Genomic DNA, 15,601 nt, shown 5'->3' with positions numbered 1-15,601 from the left:
TGCAGACATAGACTCCCTCCTGAGAAGAACCAGCCCATCTGAATGTCCCAAAGATCGGCTCTCCGAGCGACCCAGGCTCAGTTTTCTGCGGCAGCTTTTTAAGTTTTAAGCTTTAGGCATTCTTATCCCCATTACTTTTATAAATATCAATTTTATTGTTGTATAATGCGTCACATGTATGATATGTTCTTTGGAATTGTTCTTCCAAAGGAATTTTTAAAAAGAGCTGGTCTTCGACCATAATAAAGTATTCATGCAGTGGTAGATGATCTCCTCTGCAAGCAGAAAGTTCCAGCTTTGATCCCTGGGATCTCCAAAGTTGGGGAAGACTAGAGAGGGGCTGCCAGTCATTATAGACCAGTCTTCCCCATCCTGATGCCCTCCAGATGTTCCTGGACTCCTGACTCGCATCATCCCTTATGATTGACCATGCTGGCTGAGGTTGATGGGAGCAGCTGTAACTCTGAGTAATTTTGCTTGAGGACTGAACTCACCTGACCAAAAGTGGCACACAGAAGACCTACCCATCACTTCCAATCTGGCAGGCAAAAAGAGGGGATCCGGAGATTATGTTTTCTTCTAATTTCATTCTGGAAGGTGGGCCTGACCTTTCAGGTTGAGATGTCAAATGCTCCCTAACGCACAGCTCAGAAGCTGTAGTGATATCACAGCTGGTGAGTGTTATTGCAGAGAGTCCAGGTTCCCAGGTTGAAGGAGAGCAAAGGTCAGATCTTCCTTCAGAGAAGCAAGATGATCTTAGGGGATCCATCTATCGAGGCTTGCTGCCCCTGGAGGCAGCCATACGAATACTGTAAGCCCCAAACCAGGGCTTTGATGCATTGCAATCTCCAAACAACTTTCAGCTGCTGCCGTTCAGATGCAAATACCACTTATTGTTATGCTAATTTGGCTGTGATTTAAAGGAAACATTCCCCAGCTGGGCAGCAACCAGGCAACCCCACCTGCAGCTTTAATATTTTTGTAATTGAGGATGATGAGGGGCCGGTTGCTGGTTCCGCTGATTAAAAGAAAAAATAGTGGAGGTAAATTATGAGCCTGGTAGAAAAACCTTATTAATCACAGATTTGAACTGTCGCTGAATTAGGGGGGTGGTAAATCTCCCCTGGCACGGGCCATGTCCGCTGCGGCCTATTAGAAAATAAATCTGGGCAGCTCCAGCCCTCAGCCGCATCTTTTCCCCGAGTCAATTAATCTAGTAATTGGTTTTGAAAGGACATCAAGCGATTATCGGAGACAGATAGGAAGAGGTAGCCGGTGGGTGGGTGGGAGGCAGGAGTTCCTCCCAAGCTCTTGCAGTCACATGCCAGATGTTAAAATACAACCAGGGAAACCTGTGGCCCCCTAGATCAGGGGGCAGGAGACCTGTGGCCCTCCACGTGCCGTTGGGACTCCAATTCCCATCAGCCCCGGCCAGCATGGTCAGTGGTGAGGGATGATGGGAGCACATCTGCAGGGCCACAGGTTCCCCATCCCTCCTCTAGATCAGTGTTTCCCAACCTTGGGTCTCCAGCTGTTTTCGGACTACAATTCCCATCATCCCTGACCACTTGTCTTGCTAACTAGGGATGATGGGAGTTGTAGTCCAAAAACAGTTGGCGACCTAAGGTTGGGAAACACTGCTCTAGATGACTCCAGGAATCAGCATCCCTGGTACTTTGAGGAAGGGTGTGCCTAAATGGATACCTCGGTTGCATAGCTGTCAAGTTTTCCCTTTTCTCGTAAGGAAGCCTATTCAGCATAAGGGAATTTCCCTTTTTTTAAAAAGGGAGAACTTGACAGCTATGCTCAGTTGGTTAGACTTAGAGCATGGTACTGATAACACCGAGGTTGCAGGTTTGATCCCCATGTGGGACAGCTGCGTATTCCTGCACTGCATTGTAGGGGGTTGAACTAGATGATCCTCAGGGTCCCTTCCAGCTCTTTGATGAGGTAGCTCATGTCACCCTAAATAACCTACACCTACTTTTTCTTTTGGGGACGCGGGTGGCGCTGTGGGTTAAACCACAGAGCCTAGGGCTTGCCGATCAGAAGGTCGCCGGTTCGAATCCCCGCGACGGGGTAAGCTCGGTGCCAGCTCCTGCACGTCAAAATGCAAGTAGATAAATAGGTGCCGCTCCGTTGGGAAGGTAAACGGCATTTCCGTGCGCTGCTCTGGTTCACCAGAAGCGGCTTTGTCATGCTGGCCACATGATCTGGAAGCTGTACGCCGGCTCCCTCGGCCAATAACGCGAGATGAGCGCTGCAACCCCAGAGTCGGTCACAACTGGACCTCATGGTCAGGGGTCCCTTTACCTTTACCTTTTACTCTTTCTTTTAAGAGGCAGAACACCTTGATGAAGAATTGGTTATAACAGCAGTGCATCTGTTTCTCACATGACATATGGGAGTGCTTTTGGGAAACATTGCATTAGGACTGTCCACTGGTGTGTATATTTCAAGAAAAATGCATCTGATGGAGTGGAAGGTGCTACAGAGCTCTGTTTTACTTCAACAGACAGACATGGCAGATATTTCAGGGGGAAATCACAAACAGGACTTGGAAAAAACAAGACATACATGAACGACTAACTCCAGTGTGACATTTTCATCTATGTACACCTCTGTGGGAATAATTATAAAAGTTTTTCCTTGTGGGCAAAGAAAGGCAGCATTTTGTTACATGTACACAATGCTTAATGTGCACTAAGGATGTAATTCTGAGCACACTTATATTGTGTTGTGTGAAACTGCAGCTATGATTCAGCTTCCAGCTGACTTTGGAACAGCAACGCCTAAGGAGTTCTTGCGTGAAATTCAAACAACTTCAGAAGTAAGATCCATTAAAATCATTGCAACTTACTTCCTGGAAGCAGGGACCTGTGGGAACTGAAGAAGATGTATTCGTGCTTTTTCAAAGATTTCTAAGGAGGGTGATCAGATCAAAGGAGAACAGATTGCTTCATACCCTCCAACTGTCCTGATTTTCCAGGAAGAGTTCCAGAATTATGGAAGCCATCCCAGCTTCTGATTTGATCCTGGAATGTCCTCATTTTCCTCTCCATGGCTGCCACCATAGGGCATCTTGGCCTCACTGCAAAATACCACAGACTCTGGGAAGGGTTGACCTGGGCAGGCAATTCATACTCCCAGACTTGTGTTCTAGAGAGAGGTGGTGTTAAACTGTGTCCCTCTGGGTGTTGCTGGACTACAGTTCCCATCATCGCCTTAATCATTTGGCCATGCTGACTGGGCTGATGCGAGTTGGAGTCCAACAACATCTAGTGGCTATAGGCTCCTCATCAGGTACACCATCTAGGGGGGGCCAGGGGGACAAGGGCCCCCAAAATTTTCAAGGAGTGGCCCGGGGCCCCTCAATATTTTGCAGTGACTGTACACGCACTGTGTGATGTGTTCGTGCCACTTGCAGAAGTCACACAGTGTGCACATGACAGATCAGCATGGCAATGCAGCATGCGCAAGTGATGCTGGCACGGTGCATGGCGCTGGCCCCCTCAATTGCAGGGGCAAGCCAGCAAGCTTGCTCTCTCTCTCTCTCTCTCTCTCTCTCTCTCTCTCTCTCTCTCTCTCTCACACACACACACACACACACACACACATGAAGAAGTGTGCATGCACACGAAAGCTCATACCAAAATAAAAACTTAGTTGGTCTTTAAGGTGCTACTGAAGGAATTTTTTTATTTTACTTCGACCCAGACCAACACGGCTACCTACCTGTAACACACACACACTGTATCATCTCCCCAAATGAATAATCTTTATTTGGGGTGATGCTGAATTGGAAGGGAGAAGGGTTTGCTAAGCTGGAACTGAGAGTCTGCCATGGGCATTCCAGTGACTAGCAGTGTTTCTCAAACTTGGGTTGTTGGACTGCAACTCCCATGATCCTTAGCTTGCAGGACCAGTGGTCGGGGATGATGGGAGTTGTAGTCCAACAACAACTGGGGACCCAAATTGGAGAAACACTGGCAGGGTATCGCTGGCACCCAGCCGTGGATGGGGAAAAGTGCCCAGTGGTGGGGAAAGATATTATGGTAGGGCTGGCATATGCCCAGATTTCAAAGGCAGAATTGATGTCTGGGGAGAATTCCCAACCATTTTGGGGGTCCTTCCAAAAATGCTTTCAGGGTGTCCTGGTTTTTACTTTTTGAAATATAGAAACTTTTTTTTTTTGACATAGCGCCTTAAGTGTGATAGTTCCCACTGCTGCACTGCAGTACCTTTTGCCCCCAGAGCTGATGAGGCTGGCATGATCTCACGCTAAATGACTTGCTGTATTTACGCTCGGCGGGAGGCGAAAAGTGATGGCACCCTTCACCGGGCAGAAGCAAGTGCTCCCGCTGCCTCTTCAGCAACTTAGCCGGAGCCCCCTGCCATCTTTGATTCAATTACAGTCTTTACACATGCTTTGTTCTGAACCATAAAGGCGACCCCCCCCCCCTGAGCCTCTGAAGGCAGGAAGAATGCACCGCAGGCTGCTGCCATTAAAACGGCAGGAGAAGCCATTGCGTCTCCTAGCCAAAAGAGACAGCTCAGCTTGGTTGCTTAGAAATAGATCCCGGCCGGAGGTCTGTGGCCCCCAGGGGTGTGTGCATATGAGACCTTTGGAAAGAAACAACAAATGCCAACCAACGCATGCAAACAGGTGCCCCCCACTAGGGGGAGCGAGAGCATAACAGGTTGAGTGTGCCCAAGAGGCTGGTCATGAAATCTAAAAGAAGTTGCCCTCTCTCTTCTCTAAGCCTTATCCCTAAGGCTAGAGGGGAGTGAGAACATTACATTGCCTGGCTCATTGTAGCAGTAACTGCTGTCGAACAGACTTCTGCTTTCCTAATTTTACAAACAAGGTTGGGTTGGGAGGCGTTGGGTTGCTGAAGCCTTCCAGGAGCCTGTGGCTGAGCTGATGTTTCAACCCCGAGAGCAAGGTTCTGCCCACCTAACAATCCTTCCTTTGTACTGCTTATACATGTCTCAGCCTTGGTATACGGACAGCCAGCCATACACATAAATAGGGAGCCACAATGGGATTCAGCTATTAGAGTGGGTTCAGATCCCCTCTCAGCCACAAAACAGAATGACTTTGGACTGCTCACTCAGTCTGGCCTACCTCATAGGGTTATTGCGAGGGGGGGAAATGGGAGCTGGGCGGGGGGGGGGACATTGTTGCTGCTCTGAACTCTTGGCCAAATCACAGGCTGCTGAATCTAGCAGGGGTAGGAAACCTGTGGCTCCCACCATCCCTAATCATTGGCCATGCTGGCTGGGGCTGCTGGGAGTTAAAGTCCAATGTCATTCAGAGAGCCTCAAGTCAATCCCCCTCCCTTGTTTTATACTAATTCATGGCTCTCTGCACCCTACGTTGTGTTAATTTTTAGTTTATTTTCTTGCACCCTGATCTAGCAATTTCCTGTACACTGCAGGGCAAGCGTCTTGTGCACAACAGTCCCACATACAGGGAGTAAGTGTGATGTGTGATCTGAACAGTATGTATGCATGACTGTGTGTGCATATGTATTTTTTCTAGAAAAAGAGGTTCCAGAACTCTCAATGAATGCCTCCTCTGTTCTCTTATAATGGCAATTGTGCACACCTGAGTGCACACTCAGTTCCGATCTCCACTCACAGAGAATGATTTAATAGTTAGGAGATGGCACTACCAAAATAAAAATTAAATAGTGATGTATTTAAACTCAGGTGGCGCTGTGGGTTAAACCACAGAGCCTAGGGCTTGCCGATCAGAAGGTCGACGGTTTGAATCCCTGCGACGGGGTGAGTTCCCATTGCTCGGTCCCAGCTCTTGCCCACCTAGCAGTTCGAAAGCACATCAAAGTGCAAGTAGATAAATAGGTACCGCTACAGCGGGAAGGTAAATGGCATTTGCGTGCGCTGCTCTGGTTCTCCAGAAGCCGCTTGTCATGCTGGCCACATGACCCAGAAGCTGTACGCCAGCTCCCTCGGTCAATAATGCGAGAAGAGCGCCGCAACCCCAGAGTCGGTCACAACTGGACCTAATGGTCAGGGGTCCCTTTACCTTTACCTATTTAAATCTGTATTCTGCCGTGCATGGAAATGTCTGTTGACACCTGCTGAGATCCTTTGGCCGATGGTGCTAGCTGTCCTCATAGAAGTGGTTTGCACGTTAGGCTTGTTTGCTACCGCACTAGAGCCTTCTCTGTGCTTGAATATTAATCGAGTAACTCTCTTCCTCCATTAGATGCTGGAGAGGAAGCCGCCAGCATAAACACAAGCCTTCCTTTCTAGGATGCCAGCCTGGGAGTGGGTTGAACTGGTTGGTTGACCTCCTGCTGGCACATACCCCTGTGCCAGGACTCTCCCAAGTCCAGACTGGCCCACGCTATCCCCCTGCTCAATCTTTGCATGTCCCACCCGCTTGGCTGCCGCAACATCTGAGTCACCACCAGCCGGCTGTTGTCATGCCAACCTGAACTCCGACCCTCTTAATGGCTATTTCAGATGGTTATTTATGACAGCGATTAGCCGCTGTCTGGATTTACAGCTGCCTCCCCACACACCCTGCTCTCTCAAGGCAGATGGTGGCTGTGCAGACCTGGAAGCAGCAGGGAGACACCGGACCCTCTGAGAGCAGCAGCCAGCCCCCTAAGTTTCTTCTGCGTTTCCCCCACACACGAGGAATCGACAGCTGCAATGACAGCCAGAACAGCTGGGGGAAGATGGAACCGCCCTATCTCAATTCCCCACCCCATTGCCATTTATTAAGTCTGGAATTTCAGGGCTTCCCAAGATCTCCCCCGGCCATGCCCTCCAACATGCCACAGAGGACAGTTGAGACACATGTCTTTCACGACTGCGCTCTCGTGGGAGCCAAAATGGGACACCCCAGGATCCAATCAGAAGCAGGGATTGCTTCTGTAATTCCAGGACCCCAATCTTTTGTCAGACCGCCCTCCCCTTTTGTCAGACCTGTGGGCCTCCAATTATATATGTATATATTTAACTCCAGTTCCTATCAGCCTCAACCGGCGTGACCAGTGGTCAAGGGATGGTGTTGAAGTTGTCGAAGTTCAGCAACAGCTGGAAGGCCACAGGTTCCCCAGACCTGCCCTGTTGTGTTGTAATCTACGGATACTGACAGAAACATGAGTGGTGAGAGTTCTGGGATGGACTGGAAGAGGGAGCAAGGATGCGGGAGTTTGATTCAGTTTGCATTTGAAGACGAATATAGAAAACCTGCCCTTTCTGAAATGGTATGGGAACTGAAGCATGATCATCCTTTGAAATTTGCAGTTCTTAATATTTTTTTGCAAGGCTCTTCTCCAGCCAAGCATACCTGCCAAGTTGCTGTCAGAGAAATAAGGGACCGGGCTGGAAATAGCAGACCGGAAGTAGCGCTGTCGCCATTTTGGAACTGGGCGGAGCATGCTCAGAAGTGACTTTTGATGCTGCTTTGCCCAGTTCCAAAATGGCCGCCACGCCAGAAGTCGCACTGCAGCCATTTTGGAACTGGGCAGAGCAGCATCAAAAGTCTCTTCTGAGCATGCTCCGCCCAGTTCCAAAATGGCCGCCGCGCCAGAATAAACCGGGAAAAAACAAAAACATCCGTTTTTTTCAGCTAGGAGCAGCTGGAAAAACGGGGATTTCCTGGGGAAAACGGGAGACTTGGCAGCTATGCAGCCAAGTAATTAAAAAACCATATGCTAGGGTAAAATGTATAGAAATCATAAAGTTGGGAGGGACTCTGAGGATCATCTAGCCCAACCCCCTTCAATGCAGGAATATGCTGTCCCATATGAGGATTGATCTTGCAACCTTGGTGTTATCAGTGCTGTGCTCTAACCAACTGAGCTATCCAGGCTGATATACTTAAAGCAACATACCAAAAATGCATATGTTGCATATGCATATATGTTGCTTTGCAAGCAAGTGTAGATGGCAAAATGCCGTACAAAAAAAATGTGCCTGTTGGGAGAGATTAACACTACAATGTTGGTGAATTTTCATTGTATTGTGCTTTCTTAAAAAAATATATATATGCAAACTTAAGTGGGAATGTGGAGAACTGGACTTAAGGCTGGGGAAATGAGAAACTGAGAGAAACCAAAATTGTCAGATTCGCCCATCCCGAAGAGGATCAGATCAGAGGATGGAACTGGATGTAGAGGAAGACTTGGCTCAGAAAGGCCACCTTTTCATGGTAGAATTCCTTCCCAAGGGAAGCTTGCCAGGTTCATGGAATGGTGGTTCTAGAAAAGCAGCAGAGGCCATTTTTATTATGCTGGGACTTTTCAATTTGATGCTGCTGTTTTCATGTTTTAACTCCTGTTGTTTTACTGTTTGTTGCGTGTGTGTGTGTGTGTGTGTGTGTGTGTGTGTTGCTTGTTGCTTTTATGGCTGCTGATTTCAAAGCAGTGTGCTTGAGGGTTGCTTTTGTTTTAACCATTGTCAGCTGCTTGAGCGGCACCCAGTTTAAAAGCAGCTTATAAGTACCATAAAAATAAAAATAGGAAGAAGGGCGCTTGGTAGCCAGACCTCTAGTCCAACCCCCTGCAATTCAAGAATGTCAGCTAAAGCACCCATGGCAGGTAGACATCCAACCTCTGCTTTAAAGCTTCCAAAGAAGGAGGGTCCACAGCCTCCCGAGGGAGACCGTTTCACAGTTGAACAGCTCTCATGGTCAGAAAGTTCTTCCTGATGTAGAGTCGGAATCTCCTTCCTTGTAACTGGAATCCATTGATTTGAGTCCTACATTCCAGACCAGGAGAAAACAAGCTTGCTCCATCTTCCATGTGAAAGCCCTTGAGATATTTGAAGATGGCTATCATAACTTCTCTCAGTCTCCTCTTTTCCAAGCTAAACATAGCTCCCTCAACCGTTCCTCATAAGGCTTTGTTTCCAGGCCCTTCATCATCTTGGTTGCCTTCAAATATCAATTAGCTCATGTCTGGGAAGAAGTTTTCCCTTGCTCCTCCCTTCCTCCTGGTCTTCTATGGTTCCCTCTTCTCCACTCTCAGCTTCCTCCCTCCCTCCGTCTCTCTCTCCTTCATTCCAGTACAGTACACTTTGGGGCTGGCCACACAGACAGATTGAAATTTGTCTCCTACTGCCATGCAATCCCAGCAGCAGGTGGGCTGGCACCCCACAGGTGACCCTACCTGCTACAGCTTGGATGAGCAGTGGGAAAGAGAAAGAAAGAGCATCTTTATCACTGGCTCTCCACTTCCCCATCCTACACCCCTTTGTCCAAGCCCCTGCTTCCCTATGCAACATAGGGGTACCTAAATGTGGCCTCTGAGCTTAAAGCTGCAACCATCCAGATCTTGCAGGACTAAAACTCCCACCATCTCTGACCACTGGCCATGCTGGCTGGGGAAGATGGGAGTTGTAGTCCAATTACAGATTCCCCAACCCCGCCTTAAACAAAGGAACTTGCCTTCCTTTAAGCTCAGCAGCTAATTTACCCAACATTACTTGAATGGAATGAGCAATTAAAAATCAGACTCCCAAGGTCATATGAAGGAATAAAGGAGGGAGGGAGTAAATTCTGAGAAGGGGCAACAGCTCTAACCATTGAGCCCCATTCTCCTCTCCAAACAAGGTCTTTCTGCCTCTGAGAGAAGAGATGCTGTTTATCAGCTGAGGCTAATTCAAACTGATTTTTACTATGATCCTCATAACTCAAAGAAGAGCAGGCCCCGGGAGCTGAACACATCGTAACGATCAGACGCCATTCTCCTGCCGACGAGGCGAGATGGATCGCTGAGGGCATTTCTGTGCGGCTGGGTGCTCCGCTCCCCTCCCCTCCCTGTAATCACAGCTCCACTTCAGTTTTGCTCTGGGAAGCAGACATGGTCAAAAATCTGTAATCAGCCAAGAAGAAGGGACACTGTGCCCTCTAATCGGTACATGATGAAGCCTCTCAGAGTGAGAGGTTTGTGGCAGGTGATAAAATCTGCCTGGGGGAGGATGGATGGATGGATAGGTAAATATGGGGGCGCACTAGGAGTGGTAGGTAGGCAGCCAGCTAAAGAAGAAGCACGGAGAAAGGGTGGCTTCACAAGTGACACTAAGAGCATCTTTTTGTCTTCAGCTCTCTCTCTCTTTTCAAGGCGCATGAATATTATTGGTGTGGCATAAAACTCACACATGCACACAAATCTCCATTCTCTAATGGTCTGCAGGAATGTGACTGTTTCATCTGAATGGTCTGATGGGTGCTCATTATCATGTTTGGGTGGACAGACTGCTTGCCTGGGAGATTTCTCCAGATGATTAAAAATGATTTTATTCTTAGCACAGTACAGTACTTGTTGCTGGGCCTGATCCATCATCAGTGGTGTGACTCCTCAAGCTGGATGGAAAATGCTTTCTTCTTTTCCCTTTGTGTGGTTGGTTGGTTGGTTTGCTTATGTGTGCTGTTGTTGTTGTTTAATTGGGAGACATGTCTAGAAATGCTGGAAAGAAGAGGGAGCGGGCAACAAGAAAAAAGGGTGAGTAGATTGGTGGGAGCAAGACGGACTTGGCATTTTAGGGCGACCAAGCTGCGTTGGGAACAGGCTCTCGCTGCATGTTTCCTCTCTAGCACATGTTTCCTCTCAAGCGTTCATATTGTGGCATAGCTGCCAAGTTATCCCTTATTTTAAGGGATTTTCCCTTATGCTGAATAGGCTTCCTCGCGAGAAAAGGGAAAACTTGGCAGCTATGTATTGTGGTGGTGGTGGTAGAACAATTTGGTTCTGCAAGTCTCATGCGGAAATGGCCTGGAAGCCTAGTGATGATTGGATAGCACCTGGGATGTCAGCAAGAAAATTTCCTTGCAATCTCCAGAGCAGTTTTGGTTTCCTTTCTCCAAACGTGAAAAGGGTGACAAACGGGTGGCCAAACATACATGCAGCACTTAAAAACAACATCAAAACAGCTCACTTGAAAGACATATTTCAAGGCGCCCAGTACAATGAGACAAGGCAGGGGAGAGAGGAGCTCCCCTCACTCTTATGTCTTGCTTGGTGCACAAAATAGATACACCCACCTAGCCTCAGCGGTGAAAGGGGCATAATAATGTGTCTTTGGAGCATGTCACCCCCCCCCCCCTAGACTGACCCAGCAAGTTCAAAGTCTTCCCTCTCCTGCTAAGTCCCCTCTCTTTAAAATGGATGGTTTTCAAAGAGGATTAGAGGAATGCATGGAGGATAAAGCTATCAGTGGCTTGTTGTTGTTTAGTCGTTTAGTCGTGTCCGACTCTTCGTGACCCCATGGACCATAGCACACCAGGCACTCCTGTCTTCCACTGCCTCCCGCAGTTTGGTCAAACTCATGTTCGTAGCTTCAAGAACACTGTCCAACCATCTCGTCCTCTGTCGTCCCCTTCTCCTAGTGCCCTCAATCTTTCCCAACATCAGGGTCTTTTCCAGGGAGTCTTCTCTTCTCATGAGGTGGCCAAAGTATTGGAGCCTCAGCTTCATGATCTGTCCTTCCAGTGAGCACTCAGGGCTGATTTCCTTCAGAATGGATAGGTTTGATCTTCTTGCAGTCCATGGGACTCTCAAGAGTCTCCTCCAGCACCATAATTCAGTGGCTATTAGCCACAATGGCTATGTTCTGCCTGCATTGTCAGAGGCAGTATGCCTCTTAATACCAGTTGCCAGAAACCACAAGGAGGGAAAAGTCATTGCTCTCAGATGCTGGTTGTGGGCTTCCCATAGGCTGGTTGGACACTGGAAAAACAGGATACTGGAGTAGAAGGGCAACTATTGGCTTGATCCAGCAGAGGTCTGTTTGCTTCCTATTTCCTATTTACTTATTCAGTGTGTGAGCCTGCAGCCTTGCAGGATATATTTGGGAGAAGAAAAGGCTAAGGAGTAAACCCTGCTACGCAAATCAGCAATGGAGTCTCTAGGACAATTGGGTGGTGCTTTACGCCTCCTTCTAGCAACTCCTGCAGCCATGTTGGTGCCAAATTCATTGCTCTGCTCTCCCTTGGACCACATCAATCATCTGGACAGTCTTGTCATCTTGGCAGCCCAGGACCTCCATACACACTGCCCAGGCTTGAGCCCCAGGGATGTCATTTCGGTGCTACTAATGCAGTAGTTTGTCTTCACCCCCGGAGGTGGGTGCCATTGCATGGCCGTTCATGGTGAGTTCCGGCATCTCTTTTTCCATACAAATAGTACTGAGAGAGGCTATTGGGGTGGTCTGCATGCTGATTAAACCACACAGTGTGTGGGTAAGTGGGGGGGGGAGTCATTTGTCTTGTCTCAATGTCACAGAAGGAGCACAGCAGCCAACAGCACACTACCAGGGCCACCACCTGCCATGCCCACCCCTTGCTCTGAAACACACACAAACACACACACACATTTCACCTGATCGCAAACCAATTATCCCAGGAAACTTGACCCCGCAAGGGATGAAATACTTTAAGCTGCATCCTAGGTTTTCCCCCTCAGCAATAAAGATGAGTTAACGGCTTTTCTTGGCCCAAAGAGCAGGTGTATAAATTACAACCGCCGAAACCTTGGGTTAAGCAAAGACAACTTGATATGGAGCCTGGCTCCCAGCTTCTCCCTGGGGAGTTGAGACTAGTAGGCCACTACAAGGAGGAAGGGGAAGGCAGCGGGGGGGGGGGTGTTGAAAAGTTAATGGGAGGTGTGCTTGGAGAAAGAATGAATGTTTATTAGAAATATATGTGCTTGCGGGGGGGGGCATGTGTGCACAGCGTGCCTGCCTGCCTGCATTTAGGGAGGATTTACTGTGCGTACGTGCCAAGGGAGTATATTTGAATAAGAATTCCTCTGCAGATTTGGATAGTGCTCCCAGAGGCAGGGCCGGCTCTAGGGGTAGGCTGGGTGGCGCGGGGCCCCGGGTCGGCAGGGGGGCGCTTTGCGGCGAAGCCGTGCGGAAACCACCAGCCGCTATAAGAAACGGGGTGGGGCAGGGGGCGCCGGAGCGATCTGCGCACCACGGCGCCAGGGCGCCCGACCTGCTTAAGGCGGCCCTGCCCGGAGGTGAACAGCGATGGGTACTTTCGCCGAGGTTTCACAGGGGTTTAAAAGCCCAGCTTCTGCTGATTCTGGGAGGCCTGCGTTCAAATCCCCCTGATGCTACTGGCTCATTGCATCAGTTTGAACCATTTCTTGGTATCGAATTCCCCATCTGTAGAACAGTGGCTGACCTACCCGCTTAGGATGGTGGCGACGGGTTGAACACAATAAAGGCCGTGAAACCTTCCACCATATAAGAGTGCCATCGTACGCCCCTCAGCACAAATTTATGCATGTTTACGATGTAGTGTGTACCCCACTGATTTCTCATTTATTTCAGTGGGATTCTGTATTAAATGTTGCCTTGGGTCCTGGGCTTAGGAACATAGGAAAGTGCCTTATTCTGAGTCAGAGCATTGGCCCATCTCGCTCAGGTAACTCATCAGCTTGACATTAATTCCAGGGAAGGTCCTAGAGCAGATCATTAAAGTTAGTCTGAAAAGGATCCTGTGATTGCTAATACAGTACCCAGCATGGGTTTCTCAAAAACAATCATGCCAGATGAAGCTCATTTCTTTCTTTTTTCTATCAGAGTTGCAAGCTTGGTGGGTCAGGGGAATGCTATAGATGAGCCTCTTGGGCTTGCTGATTGGAAGGTCGGTGGTTCGAATCCCCACAACAGGGTGAGCTCCTGTTGCTCTGTCCCAGCTCCTGCCAACCTAGCAGTTCGAAAGCATGCCAGTGCAAGTAGATAAATAGGTACCACTGTGGCAGGAAGGTAAACAGGATTTCCATGCGCTCTGGCACTTGTCACGGTTCTCCGTGCACCAGTAGCGGTTTAGTCATGCTGGCCACATGACCCAGAAAGCAATCTGTGGACAAACGCCGGCTCCCTCGGCCTGAAAGCGAGATGAGCCCTGCAATCCCATAGTCCCCTGTGACTGGACTTAACCATCCAGGGGTCCTTTACCTTTAACCTATAGACACAGTGTACATTGATTTTGGCAAAGTCCCCCATAATATTATTGTGGAGAAGCTGGTAAAATGTGGGCTGGATGAGGTTACTGTTAGGTGGATACGTAGTTAATTGACTGACCAAACCCAAAGAGTGGTTAGTAATGGTTCCTTATCATCCTAGGTGATGTGTGGAGTGCCACAGGGTTCTGTATTAGGCCCATCATTGTTCAATATTTTTATAAATAACTTGGATGAAGGAATTGAGGGAATCCTCATCAAATTTTCAGATGACACCAAACTGCAAGGGGTAGCCAATGCCACAGAAGACAGAATCGGGATTCAGGAGGACCTAAGCAGATTGGAGAACTGTGCCAAAACTAACAGAATGAATTTCAACAGGAACAAAGGTTCTACACTTAGGCAGGGATAGCTAATAGCCTTGGTCAGGCCTTACCTGGAGTACTGTGTCCAGTTCTTGGAAGGATATTGACAAGCTGGATCATGTGCAGAGGAGGGCGACCAAGATGATCCAGGGTCTGGAAACCAAGCCTTATGAGGAACAGTTGAAGGAACTTTTTCAGCTGTCCCCCTCAGACCTTGTGGGGGGCCGGACTACATTTTTTTGGTGGGGTAACGAATTCATATGCCCCGCAAATAACCCAGGGATGCATTTTAAATAAAAGGACACATTCTACTCATGTAAAAACATGCTGATTCCCAGACCGTCCACGGGCCGGATTTAGAAGGCAGTTGGGTCTGATCCGGCCCCCGGGCCTTAGTTTGCCTACCCATGGTTTAGACCAGGCATCCCCAAACTGCGGCCCTCCAGATGTTTTGGCCTACAACTCCCATGACCCCTAGCTAACAGGACCAGTGGTTGGGGAAGATGGGAATTGTAGTCCAAAACATCTGGAGGGCCGAAGTTTGGGGGTGCCTGGTTTAGACTCTCCTTCATTTGAGGTTTTTAAGCAGAACACCCATATGGACCCATCTCTCTTACTAACTTCAGATCTCCCCTCAAAACCCAACTTTTCTGTGAAGCCTATGGCACCCACACCAGTTACTCCCCATATTCTGCTGTAGTGCATAACTGAAATGATGGCACATCTCCCCCTACCTCCATTCCCCTCCATTCCCCCTGGTGTATCCCTTCTGTCTATCTCTAGCCTAGATGTGGGGAGCCTTTTCACACCCACCCACCAATCTTGCTGAACTACAACTCCCATCATCCCTGAACCATTGGCCATGTTTGCTGGAGCTGATAGGAACTGGAATTCAGCAACTATCAACTCCAAAGCATTCCCACGATGGGAAGTTCTTTGGGGCGGGGACCTGCCCTCTCATTCTTTTTTAAAAACCGTGTATATTCTACGGCAAAATAACAACAACAAGACCGTTTTGCTCTGTTAATAAACAACCAGGTTAGCCCTTGTGGTAGAAACACTGTAACAAAGGCTACAGCCATTTTTACTTGTCCGGGTTTATGGATCATAGAGGGAAATTGGCTTTTAGCAGGTGGCGCTATAGAAGGTGCCGCTGCTGATCTCTGTTAAAATTTTATTGATACCTTGTGGGTTTTAATGGTGGTTACCGGTATATCATTGCATTGTTTTCTTTCCTTCAATTTCTGTTGTCAGATGCCCTGTGCTCCAGTTGGAGGACGG

Source organism: Zootoca vivipara, chromosome 2 (genome assembly GCF_963506605.1).
Source record: "Zootoca vivipara chromosome 2, rZooViv1.1, whole genome shotgun sequence".
NCBI classification, from domain to species: Eukaryota; Metazoa; Chordata; class Lepidosauria; order Squamata; family Lacertidae; genus Zootoca; species Zootoca vivipara.
This window is presented reverse-complemented; position numbering follows the sequence as displayed.